At 44.0% G+C, this 22003-nt stretch overlaps 1 protein-coding gene across 2 annotated transcripts in view; it reads right to left on the reverse strand.

Moving 5' to 3' along the window:
- Positions 1-22003, reverse strand: part of ITCH (itchy E3 ubiquitin protein ligase) — a 139474-nt gene that overhangs the window by 94587 nt on the left and 22884 nt on the right. The window lies entirely within an intron of this gene.

Raw genomic sequence — 22003 nt, forward strand, 5'->3', positions numbered from 1 at the left:
AACTTCTTTGGTTGACCATGGCGAGGCCTGTTCTGAGTAGAACCTGTCCTGTTAAACCGCTGTATGGTCTTGGCCACCATGCTGCAGCTCAGTTTAAGGGTCTTCTTATAGCATAGGCCAGCAGCAATTCTTTGTTTCAGATCCTCAGAGAGTTCTTTGCCATGAGGTGCCATGTTGAACTTATAGTGACCGGGGAAGGAAAATAGCTAATTTGTTTAAATTTGGACATTTTCACTTAGGGGTGTACCCACTTTTGTTGCCAGCGGTTTAGACATTAATGACTGTGTGTTGAGTTATTTTAAGGGGACAGCAAATTTACACTGTTATACAAGCTGTACACTCACTACTTTACATTGTAGCAAAGTGTCATTTCTTGTGTTGTCACATGAAAAGATATAATAAAATATTTACAAAAATGTGAGGGGTGTACTCACTTTTGTGAGATACTGTATGGTTAAAGTTTAATGTCAATAGCACCATTAGAAATATATTTACCGAAAAAAATTATGATGTGTTCAATACTTATTTTACCTGCTGCACATACATACACAAAAAAAAAAAAAAAAAAAAAGATGGCAATGGCCACTGAAAAATGATTTTCATAGGTTACGCGACTCAAAAACCGCATCAAAAACACAACACGGGTGCGTCTTGATTAATTTTTGACACATTTTTCAATGTATTTCAATGGGGAGGTGCATTACACCGCAACAGAAGAGCAAGGGACCAGTGTGAAGACATACATAAAATGTAACCACTTAAGGACGGCCCCACACAGATGGGGCAGGACAGCCCTCCTGCATGAACCGACATACCTATACGTCTGCTCGTGCTCTGGGTCTGGGGCACGCACCGCCAGCAACCTGCTCCCGCTGTGATTGGACACAGTGAGAGCCAATCAGCGGGTCTGGTGGACGCAATGTCTGCCGGGGCTTGCCCATCGCTTGGAGAGGCAGAACGAAAGTCTGCCTATGTAAACAAGGCAGACCGCCGTTTTGTCAATAAGGAAGATGGAGATCTTCTAAGAAGAAACACGGATCTCTGTCTTTCTCCAGTTAGGCCACCCAGTTAGAAAGCATTCCCTAGGACATAGGTCGGCAACCCGTGGCTCCGGAGCCGCATGCGGCTCTTTTAAACCTTTCCGGGGCGGATGAGGGGAGGAGGCGCACTGTGCGCCACGCAGAGCCGCCGATTGGCGGCCTTCTGGGTGTCATCGGTGCGCATAGCAATGTGCCCTGACCATCCCCCACTGTGGCGCTGTCCTGGCTGTGATTGGTCCAGGCTGGACCAATCATAGAGGACATCCCGGGTGATGTCGCGTGGGGGGGCGGTGCATGCGTTTGTCACGCACCGTCCCGACGTCACCTTCCAGCCCGCCGTCAGAGAGGAGGGCAGCGGCACGAATGCAGGTCGAGGAAGAAGAAGAAAACGTCTGACCGAGACCCGACTCCCGCAGCACGCCAGGCACGGTGACGGCAGGTAAGTGAAGTGATGCTTTGAAGGGTGCATGTACGCTGGTCACTACATTGAAAGGGGGCATGGATGCTGGTCACTACATTGAAAGGGGGCATGTATGCTGGTCACTACATTGAAAGGGGGCATGTATGCTGGTCACTACATTGAAAGGGGGCATGTATGCTGGTCACTACATTGAAAGGGGGCATGTACGCTGGTCACTACATTGAAAGGGGGCATGTATGCTGGTCACTGCATTGAAAGGGGCATGTATGCTGGTCACTGCATTGAAAGGGGCATGTATGCTGGTCACTGCATTGAAAGGGGCATGTACGCTGGTCACTGCATTGAAAGGGGCATGTACGCTGGTCACTACATTGAAAGGGGGCATGTATGCTGGTCACTACATTGAAAGGGGGCATGTATGCTGGTCACTGCATTGAAAGGGGCATGTATGCTGGTCACTGCATTGAAAAGGGGCATGTATGCTGGTCACTGCATTGAAAGGGGCATGTACGCTGGTCACTACATTGAAAGGGGGCATATATGCAGTATTATATTTGTTTTAAATGTTGCAATGGTTTTGCGGCTCCCAGTTTTTTTTTTTTCCCTTCGGAAACGGGTCCAGTTGGCTCTTTTTGTCTTAAAGGTTGCAGACCCCTGCCCTAGGAGCACACTTAACCCTTTGATCGCACCCAAAGTGAACCCCTTCCCTGCCAGTGTCATTAGTACAACAGTACAAATTTTTTTTTAGCACTGATCACTGTATTGGTGTCACTGGTCCCCAAAAAATTGTCACAGTGTCAGATTTGTCTGCCGCAATGTCGCCGTCCCAATAAAAAAAAAAAAACACTAAATCGCCGCCATTACTAAAGAGAATATCCATAAATCTATCCAATAGCTTGTAGGTAGATGCGATAACTTTTGGGCAGAACAATATACACCTATTGAAAAAGAATATACATATTGGCCTAAATTAATAAATACATTTGATTTTTTACTTTTTTTATTGTGTATGTTTTAAAGCATTAATATATTGTTTTTTTTTTTTTCAAAACAGACCGTCTTTTTTTTTTTTGTTTATAGCGCAAAAAATAAAAACCACAGACGTGATCAAATACCACCAACAGAAAGCTCTATTTGTAGAGAAAAAAGTACATGCATTTTAATTTGAGTACAGCATTGCACGTCCGTGCAATGGTCAGTTAAAGCAATGCAGTGCCGTATCGCAAAAAATGGCCTGGTCATTAGGGGGTAAACCTTTCCAGGGCTGAAGTGGTTAAAGGGATGCATTTTTCTTGAGCTTTTCTTTTTTTTTTTTTTTTTTTAACGCAAAAGCAATTTAAAAAAGTCCAACATAATACACATATAAAAAAACTTATATATATAAAATTTATTTTTAAACTGTCCATTTTGATTTCGGTTTTTGGCCAAGTGCACCCTGAAATTTCAGTTTCTGTCTAAAACTTTCATAGATCCTGAAAGTACAGGAATATGCCTGATGTTCTGCTAGAAATGCACTCTTTATGGTCCCGCTGTGGGCTCACAACACACATCATTTTTGTGGACTGAATGTTGTTAGGCCTGCTCAATCATCTAGCTAAACTACTCAAAACACTCCCACTCTTCTGTTCCCTAAAGCGTAAAGACTAACTGCCCTGTGGTCCAAGATGAGATGGAAAGACTAATGCCCCGTACACACGTTCAGATAATCGGACGACTTATCGATCGCATTTTGTTGCATGATACTAACATCGAATTCAACAATGCGTACAAACGGTATGATTTTTGTTGTACGATTAGAGCCGGTTCACACTGAGGCGACACGACTTCGGGGGGCGACCTGTGAAGTCGCGTTCACTGCGACTTCGGCGCGACTTGCAGGGACTTCACATAATGAAGTCTATGCAAGTCGCTCCGATGTCGCCCCAAAGTAGTACAGGACCCTTTTTCTAAGTCGGAGCGACTTGTGTCGCTCCTATTAGAATGGGTCCTGTACTACTCAATGGGCCGCGACCGTCCGCGACTTGTCAGGCTGACAAGTCGCGGCAGAGTGAACGGGCTCTTAGGGAAAAGCTTCCTGGTTGCTTAGCTACGTATCAGATGGTGCAAAACAAAAACAATGGCAGCCAGGTTTTTTCCATGCTATTTTAGTCTGAGCATGCGCGGTCTTTGTCGATTTTTAGCAGACGCATACTGTACTGATGAAATGATTGTCGTTCGCGAGGCTGTCGTACGACAGAAGTTTTCCTGTTTGTCCCTTCGGATTTTGTTGGATGAACTGTCGTGATCGGCTGTCGAAAGCTGTGTACTAACGATCAGATTATCGTGTGATCAGGTAAAAAGCGAGTTTTGTTGTACGATTATCGGAACGTGTGTACGGGGCATAAGGCCCTGTTCCCACCTGAGTGTTTTTCAGCTTGTAAAACGCTCATCCCTGAAGTCTCAAAACGGCCAGCAAGCAAAATCCAATTCATTTCAATGGCCCTTGTTCACATATGAGCATTTCGTCACCTGAAGCTCAAAAAAGTACGAGCTTTTTTGGCAGATTACAAGCCTTTTTGTTCGATGTCAATGCCTGCCTCCAAACACATGCAAAAAACAAACCGAAAAAACAGCCACAAAGTTAGCAAATAAAGAGAAGTTCACTGCTAGGGTTTACGTACACTTAAACAATGGAAAACTTGAGTTCCAAAACAAAACACATCGTATGCTTACTTATTCCAGACACATGCACAGGGTCAGTGGACAAGTTGTTGGGTAGCACTATGGCCACACCAATTATCAGAGGCAGATAAAAGCTCTGACACAGTTACCTGGAATAAGTATGCTGGCAATGTCACGTGGCGGCTTAGAACTCCTACATGAATCAGAGGCTGAAGTGTGCAATGCAACGTGATTATTAGGAGAAAAAATTGCTCATTCTAAAAGGTGTGTCCATTATCAGCTTTCTACAGCTCTTCCACATCAAATACTCTAAGACAGACAGTCTCCCACACTTCCGCTTTCAGGCACAACAATGAAGTCATGTTAGCAGACAATAAGAATGGGGTCAGTATGTTTTCATAGCCAAATATAGTATCTGTACAGGGACCAAGTAAAGAATGCAAGTTAGACTTACATTTTTTTTTTTTTTTACATAGGAGTTTCTACATTTTTAATCAGTTCTCCTTAAAAAGTGAAGTTCACTCTCAATCAACATTAAAGCGGAGTTCCAGCCATTTCACTCACCTGTCCAACGGTCCAGCGATGCGGCCGCCCGAAGCCTCGATCCTCTCCCTCGGCGCCGGCATCACTGCTGTGGGCACCTGGCTGTGACAGTTTGCGGCTTCACAGCCGGGTACCCACTGCGCATGCGCAAGTCGCGCTGCGAGTCTTGATTGGCCGGCAATCTTCTGGGACCTCTGACATGTCCCAGAAGATTGCAGGGAGGGAGGGGGGAGGGGAGAACTTCCGTTCAGGGCGCCGCGGCGCTCCGAGCGGAAGTGGGAGCGGGTACCTGTCAAAACTAGGTACCCGCTCCCCCCCCAAAAAAATGACATGCCAAATGTGGCATGTCAGGGGGTTAGAATACATAAAGCGGAAGTTCCATTTTTGGGTGGAACTCCGCTTTAACTATTTTTAATCCTTAAGCTGCTAGTATTAATAAAAAGATAGGAAAGTATATCATATTTTTTTTACATTTCTTCAGTTACTTCCTGGTATCCATATCTAGGCAAATGATATCATACATTCCAGGAATCTTCAGGAGGGACTTTTTCCAGCTAAGCACACCCTCCTGCCTGAATGCCTGAGCTAAAGGCAGGTGGACTCCAGGAAGTAAATGCTACATGAATCATCTGCCCTCAGGATAACCATGGCTAGAAATGCTAGGGGGTGTTTTTCAAAGTCATTTCTAAACAAAATAACGCATGGAGACATGGATGTATGAGCAGCTGTGAATAATAAAAATTAGTTACATTACGTTTTTGGTTTGTGGCGCTCAGATAAAGTGCATTGGTAGCTTGTGATAGGTTTCAGAACAGGACTTCTAAACTTAAAGAAGAGCTCCAGGACCCCCGGAGCAAACTGACCAGGAACTGGGAGCCGGTACCTGGCAAAATCAGGTACCTGTCCCCCCCCCCCCAAAAAAAGTGCCAAATGTGGTAGGAGGAGGAGGTGGAGGAGGCAGACAAACAGAGTTTCCCATTTTGTAATGTGCAGCATCCAGTACACAAAGTGGGGAGTATGCAGAAGAGAATCTTAAGGCCCGTACACATGAGTGGAAAATTGGCTGGGAATTTTCGTCCAACGACCGATCTGCCGATTTTCGGATTGTTAGTATGATGCGTCCGACAACCGACTTTTCGGCTGAAAAAATGCTGGTGTGCAGACTATAAAATTTTTGTCGACCGTCAAAACACGTCCGATTTTCGTTTCATTAGTACAGATTTCGATGGGGAAAAATCTTATGAGCAAGACTAAGCATGCTCAGAGATGAAAGAACACATACAAAGCAATCCAACACATGACATCACTTCTGAAGTAGAATTCTGTCGGACGACAAAATTTGCATGCAGTCTAGAGCACATTCCAACCAACAGACACAACTCTGGACAAAAGACGGACGACCGTCGTTGCGTGTGTACGAGGCTTTAGTTTGTGTTAGAAATCTGTTTAGAGGTCAGGCTATGGCAACTTATGCTGGCCATACACTATACGAAAAATAGTTTGAAAATCTGTCATTTGGACAGTTTGTTTTTCAGCCAGTTAACGGGCACAAATGGGTAATCTGTTGTGACATTTTTAAGCCAAAAAAAAACAAAAACCTACGGACAAGTTTGGAAATTTTCAGCCAAGGGAATGATAAATTGAAAAGTTAATGTGTTTCTCATCCAAACTGTTTGCAATAGGCATGTGTGACAAGGCGAACGAAAAACAAATTTATGTCCTTTGAATGATTTATCGATCAAAAGTTTGCTTTCATGGCCAAATGTTCGTTATTGGAAAAGGAGTTTGAATGATTTTTGGTTTAGTGTATGGCCAGCATTAGACGCAAGGTTAGGCTTCAAGAAGTAAAATTAAAAGTGTTATGGGCTCACCTAAAGTATATATAAAAAATTTTTTTTTTTTTTTTTTTAATAAGTGCCCTGTGTTCACCTTTAATGGTGTAGAGGTTGGACATATTTCAGGTTTTCTTTTATTGCTCAGTAGTGTCATTGTAATGGCATTGTTTTATATATAGCTGTGCAGATTTGTCTGCTGTTGAGGTTGAAGCTCAAAACGATCTAGCATTGGGAAATGACTGACATGGTGACCAACAATAGCGGGACGAGAAGAAAAATCTCTGCTCTTTGGTTTCATGTTTGCCTTGTACTTGGCTATCTCACAGTACAGAACAGTGCAATGTATGAGGCAAAGTCCAGTAAAAATGTTTGTGAGTTTTAAGCTGCTCCTGTCTAACATTAGTATTTATTTACTGGAAAAAGAAAGGACTCCCAGGAGCCGCACATCCTTGCTGTCCTTAGAATAGGTGTGTAAGGAGCAACCTCAGCCTGGACACCAGGGGGGGTGGCCTGGTCAGAGTCCAGGCTGAGGTTGCCACTCACACCCATTCTAGCCACTTGCCCACCGCCCCACGCAGATTTACTGTGGCAGGGCGGCTTGGCTGTGCATAATCATGTAGATCTACATGATTATGCACGCGGTCTTGGCAGTGCACTCCCCGCTGTGATTAGACACAGCGAGAGCCAGACCACGGGAGGAGCGGGCGCGATCCCCGCCAGCCTCCCGCAATCTTCAGGGAAACTGACAGGAGAGCTGCCTGCCTATGTAAACAAAGCAGACGGCTCTCCTGTCAGAAAGGCACAATGAGATGGTGTGTCTCAGCTAAGCAGAAACACAGATCTGTGTTCCTGTCACAGAGCCTTCCAAACAGTTAGTAAGCACAATTTAGGCTCACATTTAATCCCTTCATCACCCCCAGTATTAACCCCTGCCCTGCCAGTGTTTTTTATACAGTAACAGTGCCTATTACTTAGAAATGATCACTGTATTGGTGTCACTGGTCCCCAAAAAGTGTCAGATTTGTCCTCCGCAATGTCGCAGTTCCACTAAAAATCACTGATCGCTGTCATTACTAATAAAAACAAAAAAAAAATAAAAAATCCAAAAATCTATCCCATAGTTTGAAAAACTCTATAACCTTTGCGCAAATCAATTAATATACACTTTTTGGGATTTTTTTTTTTTTTTTAACCAACAATATGTAGCAGAATCCAAAATGGCCTAAACTGATTTAAAAAAAGTGATTTTTAAAAAAAACTTTATTGGGAATGTTTTATAGCAGAAAGTAGAAATAGTTTTTTGTTTTCTAAAATGTCGCTTTTTTGTTTACAGTGCAAAATCTAAAAACCGCAGAGGTGATCAAGTACCACCAAAAGAAAGCTCTATTTGTGGGGAAAAAAGGACATAAATTGTATTTAGGTACAGCGTCACATGACCACGTAATTGTTAGTTAAAGCAAAGCAGTGCCAAAATGCAAAAAATGGCCTGGTCATTAAGGGGTTAAAAACCTTGCGGAGCTGAAGTGGCTAGGGACAGCATGGATGTGTGGCTTCAGGGGGTCCTTTCTTTACCTCCAGTGATTGCAGGAGCTAGGACGAGCTCCCTCCCGTGCCAGCACTCCCAGAGACGATGTATGGGATTCTCACTCTGTTCCAGTGAGCTTGAGCGGCACATGAATCAGTCCAAGGTTGCAATTAGTATTTATTTAGTCACTAAGTTGAGATCACAAGTTAAAAGTCAAGCATTCTCCCGGATATAATCCTTATATTTGTCATAATTATACAAAATGCAACTTCAGAAAGCAAATGAAAATCGGTATAATGGGAGAGGTAAAATATGCAAAACCTTTATTTGCTTGTACCCAGCTATCTTTAACCTTTGCAGCAAGAATGCCCTCCACAGTTTTCCAGCTCATAAACAGGTCATATAAAATTTGTACCTGATGAATGTGCCAGCCTACATAGAAACCTCACCTTGTCGGAATGCCTTCTCTCCGAAATGTTTTGTCATTTAACAGACCAGGTATGCTGGATTATTTTGAAATGGATACTGGAGCAATGTTGACAAAACAGAAGAGTGAATCACATGTGCAGTACTTCCCAATGGTGTGTTCCAGCACAGTACTGGTCCTAACAAACAAGGCTGTTACAATAAAGGCAAGATTGGAAGTATAATGTTGTACTGGATACTTGCTTTGCTTACACTGTCACCTTGCCCCCCTAGGGTAAATTGACATTGTCTTTGCTAACAGAATCCCCTGTCCACCTTTACACTGCCTTTCATGTGCTCTCTCGTTTCTCTTCATCCTCTGCATTTAGCGCCAAAAATCAGCTGTGTTGGCAACCCAGGGGATCAGTAATGTCACTTCCTAGGTCAACTGGCTGCTAAGCCTGGGCACCGTCACCGGGGGGCAGGTCACATGCTACCTTATATCTGGAAGTGCCAGGTATTCATGCCAGCTTGTGGAGTAAGGAACAGTGTTCATTTTTACAACAAATTTCGACTTAGTTTTAAATGTCATTTTAGTTTTAGTCGTATTTTAGTCTACTAAAATCTCCAGTACATTTTAGTCGACTAAAATTGAATGGGTTTATTTAAATTAGAATAGAACTGCCAAACATTATATACTCCTGAAGTAAAAATCGAATATGTTATTTATGATATTAAGGCTTGAACATGCACTACAGAAACAGATTAAGCCGTTGTGAAATAAATGCAATTTCGTTTTAGTCATAGTCTTGACTAAATTGCCATTTAAGTTTTAGTCGTATTTTAGTCATCTGAATTGCTTTAGTCGTATTTTAGTTGACTAAAATCTTATTAATTTAGTCGACAAAATTAACACTTAGGCATGACCAGAGGGGAAGGGGAAGTTGAATTGTGGACTTGCACTGAAGAAAGCCATGATGGTCTCATCTCCCAATATACGCAGTTGGGAAAAGTGAGAGATAATGCACTATTGCCTGCCTTTACTTTCTCATATGGGGAGCATCACTGCGGACATAAACCGGAAGTGACCCAAGGAGGAAGTTTACATCTTCATTGTAAAGTAGCCATAGTAGCATATTTTAAGCAATGCTTGCTTGGACAGCTGAGAGTCTGGAGTGTTGGAGATACAACAGCTTTCAGCTTAGCAGAATAACTGCAGTTTACAAATAGGACACTAGATGTCGCTAATGCTCAGTGATATGCTATGCATTTCTATGATGTGTTGTAATTTCCTGTACACTGTACTGAACTTGTTGGTTATCTCTTCCTGTCTGTGTTTTCCCACCATGAGAAGGTGATATCTTTGATATCTGTGATTATGTTCCAATAAAGAAGCCAGTTCCTGTTACTCCACAATGTCTGATCTGAATATACTCCGCTGCACCCAGTGATCGCACTTTGCAACATGGAGATCACTACCAATTCCTTAACCTGATTTGTGAAAATCAAATATCTGGTAAGGGTCTAAACACACCTTTACATGAGGTGAACGATCTGGCAGTGGGAAGTTATTTGCTGTGCCAAACTGGTCTGTGTCCTTTTCATGAGTGCTTGCTGAGTTTTAGCTGATAAGGGTACCTCTTCCTCATCCACACCACATGGTGCTGTGAAGGATTTGAGTCTGTACAACCTGCACCTTCTATATCTGCACTTTACAACACTAAGAAGAATCATTTGCACCCGTTAATGGACTATATTGGGACTTTTTTCATCACTCATTCATTTTCTTATTTGTATAGAAAGTGTTTTACCCGCACATTGCACAACTTTTATGTATTTGTCATTTTTGATATATACGTATACATATTTTTTTCACTGAGGAGTTCTTTAGACTCACATAGTGAGGATTTTCTGTACACTTATCAAGCGCTCCTTTACACCCTTTTTCGATAGGAGCTGCAAGGGAGCACAGGAAAGATTAGTAAAAGTGGGTCAGTGATGCCCTTTGCCTTGCTTGGGGAAGGTGTAAATACTTTCTTTCTGGTTGTTGTTGCATCGTTGTGCCCCTAATCTCCTGCAACCTCTTTATACATGCATTCCAGCGATAAGTGCCATCAATGTGATTTCTCAGAGCGGATTTCCCAATGGGGAAAACAGTGGACCATGCCGGTGTGATTTGTTTTGAAATGGCCACTAAGGCTCGGTTCACACATCTGCAATGGCAGACATCACATGTGATTCGGAGCGCAATGCTCTGAAAATCACATGCGATGTCTGTGCGATGCAAATTCAGCCATACAGATAGTATGGCTGAATTTGCATCTGATTCGGCACAAACACGCACAGGACCCTTTTTTGGGTCCGCAGCAGAATCGGATCGCATGGTGTTTCACACCTATGCGATCCGATTCATGTCCGAATGTCAGATCGCACTGCAATATGTGAACTGACCTGGTGATCTGGGGGTGTTGTTAACTTTGAATTGACACCCCCAGCGATTCGCATATGGCAGTGTGAACTGCCTGTGCTGGGAATGCGATGTAGATTTGCGGGGTTCCCGCAAAGCATAAGTGTGAACTGCCTGTGCTGGGAATGCGATGCGGTAACCCGCAGTAGATTTGCGGGGTTCCCGCAAAGCATAAGTGTGAACCGGGACTTATAGTCACCAACAGAGGCCTGTGTAACAAGGTCACACGAAGGCTGAATCATACATGTTTGACCAGCTGTCAACTGAATTCTACAAGTATGCTGTCCACATTAAAAAGATACACACACAGATCTACTGCAAGCAACAAAATCTATTAGTATTCTAGTTCTCTAGAAAAGTGTACCATGAGAAGGATATCTGATCCTCCGCCTGGGCCACATATTGATTTATTCATGTCTTATTTCAACAACAGTGTTCTAAATTCTGTGACTGCCGACGTCTCCATTTGTGTAGCAGAAAAGCTATAGGAATATGCATTTCACTCAGTGGAAATGACAATTTTTAGAAAGTATTTTAAACTGCATGCTGTAAGGACATCCCATTAGACAGACAAGTATAAAATTAGAGAAGGTTAGATCATTAAAGCGGTATAAAAGCCTAAGGCTGGCTTCACATATGGACCAATTGGATGAGTTTTAAACTGCATCCAATTTGCATGACATGTGAATGTGACCGGCTCTCAATGGAGCAAGTTCACACATCCGGGGGGGGGGGGGGGTCCAGTTCGAATGCGAATTCAGGCAAAATTTGCACTTGAACTTGTGAACAGGAACACACCGAACCCCAGACTGTAAACCACAGGTGCACATAGGTTAATCCAGCCTAAATAATTTTTTTTTTTTGCTTTTGCATTCTCTGCATTAAGGTTAAAAAAAAAAAAAAAAAAAAACACTACATGTCCTACTTCCCTCTATCCCGATTCACTTTCCTGGCACCATGTTACTGCTCCAGCAACGCTCACCTCACTTCCCACTTTCACAGGAGAAACAGTAGCAGAGCCATAGGCTGCTTCTTCCTTCAGTCAAACGCTTGTGAGGAAGGAATGGGGCGTGGCTCATTGGAACTGTGCGTGTCTATGGACACATGCAGCCTAACTAAGGATCCAATGGGATTGTGCACACAAGGTCCTCTTTAAGAAAGTGTTTGGTTTCTTTGCCCAACATAGGCAAATATTTAACACTTCTGACCCGGAACATGTACGCAGACCAGGAGAGTCAGATGTGTCAGAAGCCTTTGTCATACTTGTTTTCAGGTAAGTTGTTTTTCCTTCATTAAAATAGTATGTGGCGCTCCTGAATGACTATTTTTTTGTGGATTCCTCATACATGTTCATATGAATAGTGAGCTGCCACTTATGGATCTTCTCATAAACCATCATTTAATGTGTGACACTAGTTCAAATGTGACTTCTGATTTTCAGTGCGATTTTGTAGTGTCATCAGTGGTTTCTGATGTGGTTGTAATGCGGTGGGTTTTTTTTTTCCTAGGGTTAAAAGTAGGTATCGACCGATTATCGGCAATGCCGATAAATCGGGGGGGCCGATATGCACTTTCCCCGATATATCGGAATCGGCCCCTGAGGTTACCGATACTGCCGATATTCCAGGAAGTGCTGTACCAGAGTGATGGCTGCAGCTAGAGGCACCACCCGGGTACCGCGTCCATAGCCGATGGTCGGCTGTCTTGTAATGACAACCGATGCGGCTGTTATTACAAGGAGCGGGAGCCGATGGTCGGCTATCGGGTATCCCGGGTATCCTACCTCCATGGTCGCCGAAGAGAAGACACGATCTAAGCCGCATTCGGCTCTGATCGGGTCTCCATGCAAAAACCCGGAAGTGATGTCATGACATCACTTCCGGGTATTCGGCGCCAGATTTAAAAAGAATGACAGCATTCAAAACAGCCAAACTTGGCTGTTTTGAATGCTTTTAAGTGTAGGGGGGTTTGGGGCCTTTTAGACCCCCCAAATCCTTCCACCACTGTATCTGTGAAAAATAAAAAACATTTTTTAAATGTCCGAAAATATCGGCCGATACGGATATCCGATGACCAAAATTTTCGGTATCGGCACTAAAAAAAAGAACGATATTGGTCGATTCACTAGTTAAAAGACCGGTGTCTTAACAACCAGTGATTCATCCCCACTGTCAGCCAGAGAATCGTGTCTGACAGAATCCAAAACAAAAGATCCAGCCACTTAAATTATCAACATGTGGCGGGTCCTCTCACAAGCTATACCAGGCTCTTCGGGTCTGGTATAGATTTTAAGGGGGACTCCATGTTGCCATATCATTTTTGGGGGGGGGGGGGGAATAGGGGGATAGCCAATAGTTTTGACAGTTAAACAGTTCTCCCCCTTCCAAGTCTTCTGGGTCACAGGTTCCAAAAGACTGCAGGGTCATTCAAAAAGCCCAGCTGGTACATGCCCAGTGGGCAGCTGGTTGTAAAGCCGAATACAGCATAGCCGATTGTCCATAGTTAAAATGCCTTTCCTTGGAACAAGAAGCCTAGTGAAAAACCAGCCCAGATGAGGACCGCGCTGGACCTGTGGACAGTTAAGTGTCCTCTTATTAACGATTTATAATGGCGGACTTTAATTCCCCACCCCAGAGTGAACACCTGCCTTAAGTAAACAAAGGGATGGGGTCACTTGGGTTTGACTGTATATATGTCATGCCCATATTTGGTCAATGATGTCTTGGGGGTCCCCCCGCCACCACATTGAAGGCATGTACTCTAGTACAGGATTCAGGAGGAAAGGGGAGGGCGGATTCTCTTCCCCCCCAACCTCCCTTCCTGGTCTGCCAGGCTGCAAAATTGGAAGAGAGTCTGGTATGGATTTTGTGGGGACCTCATGACATTTTTTTGTTTTTGGGTGCAAAGTCATCCTTAAAATCCATCCTGGTAAGGATTGTGGAGGGATGCCCATGTCACTTTTGTTTTTTTCATTTTAAATCGGATATTTTGTTTACATTTGGCTGTCTGCCAGGAATCCCAATCGGTGCCAGTTCCCACTGGCATCCTAACACCACAAAACACTGGCAGAAATGCACCAAAACCGCATGTACATGCATTTTTGGTGCGTTTCTGATTAAGTCGATCACCTAAAAATTGCACAGCAACTGCACCAAATTACCTCTGGCACCTTTTCCATAAGTGTGCCATTCTGTGCAGCAATAATGTGAACATGCACCATAAAGAATAATGTGAATTCTACCGTTAAGTAATTCTGTGCAACACAAGTTGCGTCAGAAACTGTATTAGTGTGAACCAGGCCTTACTGCTTTGATGTAATCTGCCAATTATTTTCTTTTAATACAACACTTTCACATCACATCTCTTGGTTGCTTAAGTCAGTCTTTTAGAAAATCAGTTAAAATTTATCTTATGGTTACTTCCACCACTGTTGCAGGAATCAGAAAGTGACCTGTTGCAGAGACGAGCGAGAACAAGAAAATCCGGAGTCACAAGTATCACACAGGGGAAAGAAAACAGAAAATCTATTTTCTTATTGCTGGCATTTTAATACCATAACAAGTCAAGAATGCCCCTTTGGCAAAATCTTGCAGAGAAAAAAAAAAAAAAAGAACCTGGTTTTCCTAGGGACACAGACACCAGCAAAATTTATAGGCTTAGGGAGGGTGCTAATCAATAAATGATTGTAACAATATAAAGAAAAATGTTTAACGCTTTAACTCTGGCCATGGGTCCTTTTATTTGAATATACTCAATAACCACAAAGCATAGAAATCCACTTTTGGGGCTTTTCCACTGCATGGAACCGAACGGTTCGGCTCGCTTTTGTGCTTTTCCACTGCTGGTACCGCATGGTACGGTGTAGGAACGGTTCGGTACGGTGGCGCTTTTCCACTGCATGGAACCGAACGGTACGGCTCTCAAAAACAGTACCACCTCGATTGTGGTTCCAAGAGGTACCATACCCGGTACCATATCTCACAATCCTTTGCATGCAGTCACTACTAGCCACTGATTGGTCAGAGAATCCCACCCACCCTGTTGTTATCCCACCCACTTAACTTTAGTACTACTTTAGTGGAAAAGCAAACCATACCAAACCGTACCGAACCGTTCCAACACCGTACCATGCGGTACCAGCAGTGGAAAAGCAAACCGGGCCAAGCAGGGCCGAGCCGGTACTTGCAGTGGAAAAGTGCCATTAGTGTACACCAAATGCCATCATCACTATGCTGTACATTGCATGTGCAAAGCAGAACTGTGGGAGGGTTCCTGCAGGCTCCACCCACTACAGACTGCATTTAGAAAACTACAGGAGGGGGGCGGAGACAAGGCCAGTCACCCTGCCCAAGGAGATAAAGACTGCTCACTGCTCTATTACAGGAAGCTGCCGCACAGAGGCAAAGCTTCATGCTGTATTACAGCACAGATCTGGAGGACATAAACAAAGTACATCAAGACTTGGTCTTTAAGAATCATGTTGGGGAGATGGGGGGTCTTCTATTAACTCTGAAATACCTCCCTAAGCCTACTGATCGATTCACCAGATTCTGAAAGTAAAACTTTCCCTTTGCTTATTGGGAGCAAACTGACATTCTCTTTAAAGGAAATGGGGGGGGGGGGGGGGGTGAGAGGTTGGTGTCTGGCTTCTAGCCATGCAGTCAGGTGGTGACAGTGCAGCTACTAGATACTGTAGGGAAATAGTAAAGCAATCCTCTTGATCTGCGAGCCTGTCCCTGTTTACCTTGAGAAGATCCAATAAAGCAGGGCTTACATTTTAAAGTCATGCCAACTGTCTTCCTTAGATGGACTGTCTATAGGACTCCCTCCATGTCTCATGCTTTTGGAATGTTACTGTCCAATATCCAACAGGTCCTCCCAAAGACCCCTCGATTTGCTTGTTTACCGTCTGGACCCAGGACATCTCAACAGGGCAAGGACAAACTGAGCTCATGCTTGTCTCCTATTGGCCTGGAGAGAAATAATGGCCAACTTATTGTCACCCAACACCTCTACATTAGCAAACACTCTCATTGTCATTAAACGTTTAGATACTGGCTCAATGTTATACTAAAACAAAGATACCCAAAAAGAAAAGTTTTTTTTTGAAGAGGTGGCACTTATTACCATATTAATTGGCATATAACATGTACAGGCAAATACGGTAATTACCTTCTCCTTCACTGTTACAATTGTACAGCCTTTTAGATAGACTTTGTACGCAGAAGAAGCGCTTTATAAAATTGTAGGACAATTAAAAGTACCCGATACCCCTTAACATGCCAAAATAGCGGTAAATTTTAGACAATCAAGACATCAAATCAAGACATCTTTCTGTGAAACCGTACATCAAGCCAATACCACTGGGGGTTGGAAGTAGATGTTGTGAAGTGATTTCCTACTGGATCAGCTGGAAACAGAGATTTTTAGCACAACTGCAGACATTATGGGGTTGATTTACTAAAACTGGGCTGCAAAATCTGGTGCAGCTTGGCGCATGGTCCCCAATCTGCTTCTAATTTCAGCTTGTTCAATTAAAGCGGTAGTATCCCGCTTTTTGACACTTTTACCTACAGGTAAGCCTATAATAAGGCTTACCTGTAGGTACAAATAATATCTGCTAAACCGGCACGGTTTAGGAGATATTTGCAGTGCATGCAGCCGTTCGCGCGAGCGGCGCATGCGCTCTGTAGGTCCGGGGGGACCTTCAATTTTGTTTGCCGGGAGCTTGCCGGAAAATCACTCCCACGCGCATGCGCGGGAGTGACGTCATCGCGGCTCCGGCCAATCATCGCGCCAGAGCCGTCTCTTTTGGCCAATCACCGCCGGACCCGGAAGAGACGGCGAGGGATCATGGCAGCGCCCGCAGCGATGTCCGGGGGTCCGTGTTGGGGCTTCGTTCTAAGGTAAGGTACACATAATGGGCTAGTATGCGATGCATACTAGCTCATTATGCCTGTCTTGCAGGTTTTTTTTTTTTTTTTTTTTTTTTTTAGGGTTTACAACCGCTTTAAGCTTTGACAAAAAAAAAAAAAAAAAAAAAAAACTGGAAGCCGATTAGCTACCATGCACAGCTGCACCAGATTTTGCACTCTCAGTTTAAGTAAATCACTATGGAACGAAAGCCACTTTGACCATTAAAACGTAGTGGCCTACTGTAGGTCCACTTTAAAGCGGAGTTCCACCCAAAAGTGGAACTTCCGCTTTAGGGAGTCCTGACCCCCCGACATGCCACATTTGGCATGTCATTTTTTGGGGGGGGGGAGCGGGTACCTAGTTTTGACAGGTACCCGCTCCCACTTCCGCTCGGAGCGCCGCGGCGCCCTGAACGGAAGTTCTCCTCTCCCCCTCCCTCCCTGCAATCTTCTGGGACACGTCAGAGGTCCCAGAAGATTGCCGGCCAATCACGGCGCGCAGCGCGACTCGCGCATGCGCAGTGGGTACCCGGCTGTGAAGCCGCAAACTGTAACAGCCGGGTGCCCACATCAGTGATGCCGGCGCCGAGGGAGAGGATCGAGGCTTCGGGCGGCCGCATCGCTGGACCGTTGGACAGGTGAGTAAATGGCTGGAACTCCGCTTTAAATACATACATTTCCTATACCTGGAGAATATGCTGCTACTGTGCACTGAAAAATGTGATCTTCTGAACTGCATGGAACAGCTAACCTGAACTTTTTTCATGGCTTTCAAAGATTATGCAATTGAATACCCAGTATTTCACCAGCACTGGAGGAAACTTGGAACAGTATTTTCTCCAGAACATTTTAAGTCGCGATTCACACATATATGCGATGCGGGAACCCTGCAAACACACTGCGGGTTCCCACATCACTCGACTCGCAGGCAGTTCACACTGCCATATGCGAATCGCTGGGGGGTATCAATACAAGGTTAACGACACCCCCAGATCAGTTTGCATATCGCAGTGCGAGCTGTCAGTTCGGACATGAATTGGATCGCATAAGTTAAAACACCCATGCGATCCGATTCTGGTGCGGACCCAAAAGAGGGTCCTGTGCAAGTTGTGTCCGAATGCGATGCAAATTCAGCCATGCAATCTGTATGGCTGAATTTGCATTGCACAGACATCGCATGTGACTTGCAGAGCAGTGCGCTGTGAATCATATGTTATGTCTGTGATCGCAGATATGTGAACCGGCACTGAATGTTCTGAGCTTCCCCTTTGTGTGCCAAGACATAACAGAAGATCAATGCGAGTACTTCTGGACACATGAATTATCATACTGCTGCCAGCTTACATCCCTAGAAGAGAGTTGATGCAATTTCATCGTTTCCTGAAGCCCATCCAAAACTACTGGTGTATAGTGCAAATATAGACTAATTTATTACAGAGCCATTTATTACAAACAGCCGTTTGCAAAGTAGGGCTAGGGACCCAACAAGACAGTACAACCATACAGGTTATGGTTATATGGTCTTGGTAATGCTTTTGGTTTTAAGTAGGCATTACCGTGTTGAGCACCAATAATAGTGAAGGCATTTTGATTTGTTAAAGTGGTTCTAAAGGTTTAAAGGTTTTTTACTTTCATGCATTCTATGCATAAAAGGTGCAAAAACCTTCAGTATGCAGCTTCCCCCACAGCCCAACCCTAATACTTACCCGAACCAGTGATGTGCATAAGAGCGGCTGAGAGACAGCAGGGGGAGCCAGTGAGAAGGGAGTGGAGGCGGCGCAGAGCCCCACTCTGTGTAACTTATAGCCACACAGAGCGGGGCTCAGGAGCAATCATGCACAAGTGTCCCCATAGCAAGCAGGGAATAGCAAGGGCCAGGAGTGCCAGCAGGAGACCAGTGTAGAGGAGGATCAGGGCTGCTCTGTGCAAAACCATTGCACAGAGGGGAGTATAAAAGGTTTAATATTTAAAAAAAAAAAAAAAATGTAACCTTTAGGCCTCATGCACAATGGACGTTATAAAAACATCAGTATCTTTTTAGTGAGCTTTTCAGCATTTTTTTAGCTTTTTTGCATTGGCGTTTTTCAGCGTTTTTAGCTAAATATCACCTCTCTGCTTTTTTAGTAACTAACTTTCCCACAAGGCAATGCTTGCCAGAATTGCATCGCATGGATGTTCACATCCATGCAATAAGATTTAGGTGCAGGGAAAAAAGGGTCCTACAACACTTTGGTACAAATGGGGACCCTTTCTTCCCTGCATCAAAATCGCATTCTGTTAAGCTCACTGCATTTTGCAATCTGTTTCGGGGTGTCGTTCACGGAACATTAGGCCCCCGTTCACGTCGGGCAGATTTGACATGCAACATGTCAAATTGCATGCCAAATCAGAGCCTATTGCCGGCAACGTCACTGTCCGTATTGGTGCAACCCTGACTTTGCGGCGCCACCGCACCGATTCCCAAAAGTAGTTTCTGCAATACTTTTGGCGATTTCAATAGACATCGTGCATGAACCTGTACAGATGTCTTTCAAATCGTCCCCGAAGTCACACTGAAAAGCGAATTTGAAAACGGTGCGCTTTCAGCTGAATGATTTCAAACCTCAGTGTTAAAGAGGTTGTAAACCCAAATTTTGTATTTATTTTTTTTCACCCTGAAAGAGAAACACATAATGAGCTAGTATGCATCGCATACTAGCTCATTATTAAATACTTACCTTAGAACGAGCCCCCGCCGTGTCGCCCGCTTACCTCTATGACGGACGACATGTTCAGTCACCCGTCTTCCGGGATCGTGGCATCCTGCCATCTGATTGGCCGGAGCTGCGGTGACGTCACTCCCGCACACGGGAGCCGACGGTCACGGCACGGGGCTCTGAAGGAACGGCACCAGCGGCCGTTCCTTCAGGGCGCATGCGCCAGTGATGTCACTGGCTGCATGTAAGGTAAATATCTCCTAAACGATGCAAGTTTAGGAGATATTTACAGTACCTATAGGTAAGCCTTATCATAGGCTTACCTATAGGTACAACTTGCAGAGGAGGGTTTACTTCCTCTTTAACCGTTGCGGTTGCTGGCAATAGGCTCCAATTTGACATGTGATTCGACATGACAAATCGCATGCCAAATTGGCACAATGTCAACAGGGCTTCGTGTTCCATGAGCGATACCCTGAAACAGAATGCAAAATGCAGTGCTCTTGTCAGATTCGCATCGCATGGATGTTCACACCCATGCAATCCGATTAGGTTTTGAGAAAAAAAAAAAGGGTCCCACAACATTTCGGTGCAAATGTGATGCAATTTGAGCCATACAAAATAAAATATATGGCTTAAATTGCATCGCACAGACATCACATGTGATGTGCACATGAATGCGGTGTGTTTTTGGTGCAAATCACATGCAGTGTTCAGCATGCACCAGTGTGAACCCAGGCTATGTTCTATGAACGGCACCTCGAAACAGAACCCAGGCTTAAAAAATGCAATGGAATAAAAAATGTAAAAAACGCCAGTTAGCAGCGTTTGACGTTTTCTGGTGTTTATCAGCGTTTGACGTTCGAGCGTTTTTTACAGCTGAAAAATGCCACTCAAAACCCACTCGTTTTCGGGGGGTTTTTTACAGCCAGAAACTGCTGATAACAGCCTATGTGTGCATGGACACATAGGATAACATGCTGGGGAGTTTATTGGCTGTAGAAAAAATAAGTCTGATGCCAAAAACAGCAAAAAACATCGCTTTAAGTCCATTCCTACCATAACTTGTATGGTTATATAGACCCATTTTTTCCTGGATAAAGACTAGGTGCCCCTGCTGTACATTCTTAGACAGAAGCAAGCAAAGCCATCAGCTAATTGCGGTCCAGGAAGTGAGAACAAGCCTTACACTGTATGTGACATGCAGTTCCCAAACACTAACAAATTACTTATATTCTATAATAAAGGAGCTTTTGTGCACAGAAACCCAAAAAGCCATTAGACAGGTGAGGACATCAATGTGTGAATGGCACTTTCATAAGTGTTGTTATATATACACACACACACATCTACGGTCATTTTAAAAAAGAGCCTAAATTTGAAAAAAAAAAAAAAAAAAAAAAACACACATCAAAGCCATAATGTTTAAAAATAAAACAAACAAAACTCCGGGAAAAAAAATAAAGCCACTATTTATAAATAAAACATTTAGGCTCCGTTCACATGTGGGCGTTTTTGGAGCGTTTTTCTGCTCACTAATCAGCTCTCAAAACGCCCAACAAGACAAATCCCATTCATTGCAATGACCCCTGTTCACATCTGAGCGTTTTGACGCCCTAAGGAAAACGCCCAACGCTCAAAAAAGTTTCTGTCACTATTCCCCAAGTATAAAGAGAGTCTTTATACTTGAGAACGTCAGTTTTGACGAAACGTACGTCGGTCGCGCGTGCTGACGTCACCTCTACGAGACGCTCAGGCGGGTGTTTGAGGCTGTCCGGCCGGCGGCTTCGATTCAGCGCTATTACTCGTACTTATTTGTAAGTGCATTTCTTTTATATTTTCTTCTTATTAAATGGTTTTACACTATGGGATTCTCCATTACTATTATTTATATGTAACCATCGGAGTCCTATATGCGGGTCAGCCTCATTGAATAAGTGACCGGACCACTCACAGCGAAGCGAACAGGGATATTAGGAACATTTGCCCAGTGCCATCCGGATTTGGGATATATGCAATATTATTGCCCATTTCTGGTAAGCGGGGATACATGGTGACGGCCCATACGGTGTCACGAGTTGAATTGAGTGGTTGTCTTACACCTGATTTACCTGCATGAACCTGGTAATTGGATTGTGAATGTGGTGATGGTTCCTTTCACGGCGTAACATTCCATTAATTTGGGAATATATAGATTGATCTGCCGATCATATTTCTTACTTCTGGTAAGCTGCCTGTGATGGTGGTGGTCTCTATCAGCACTTTCCTCTTCTGATACACACGGGAGCAGTTATTTTACATTCTTTTTGTATACAGTATCACGCTATGTTTCTTTATATGTTTTTTACTCCAACATCCACCAATCTGTGCTCCTGGGTCGGATATCGTTAGTGAGGAATCCCCCATAAGGTTTTCCATCTGGCTTGGTCATTTGTGTTCAAGGCATACCACACTGCTGCATCTGGTAAGCAGTATATACACCCATTGTTTGCACC

Source organism: Pelophylax lessonae, assembly GCF_965119305.1.
Source record: "Pelophylax lessonae genome assembly, chromosome: 11".
Classification (NCBI taxonomy): domain Eukaryota; kingdom Metazoa; phylum Chordata; class Amphibia; order Anura; family Ranidae; genus Pelophylax; species Pelophylax lessonae.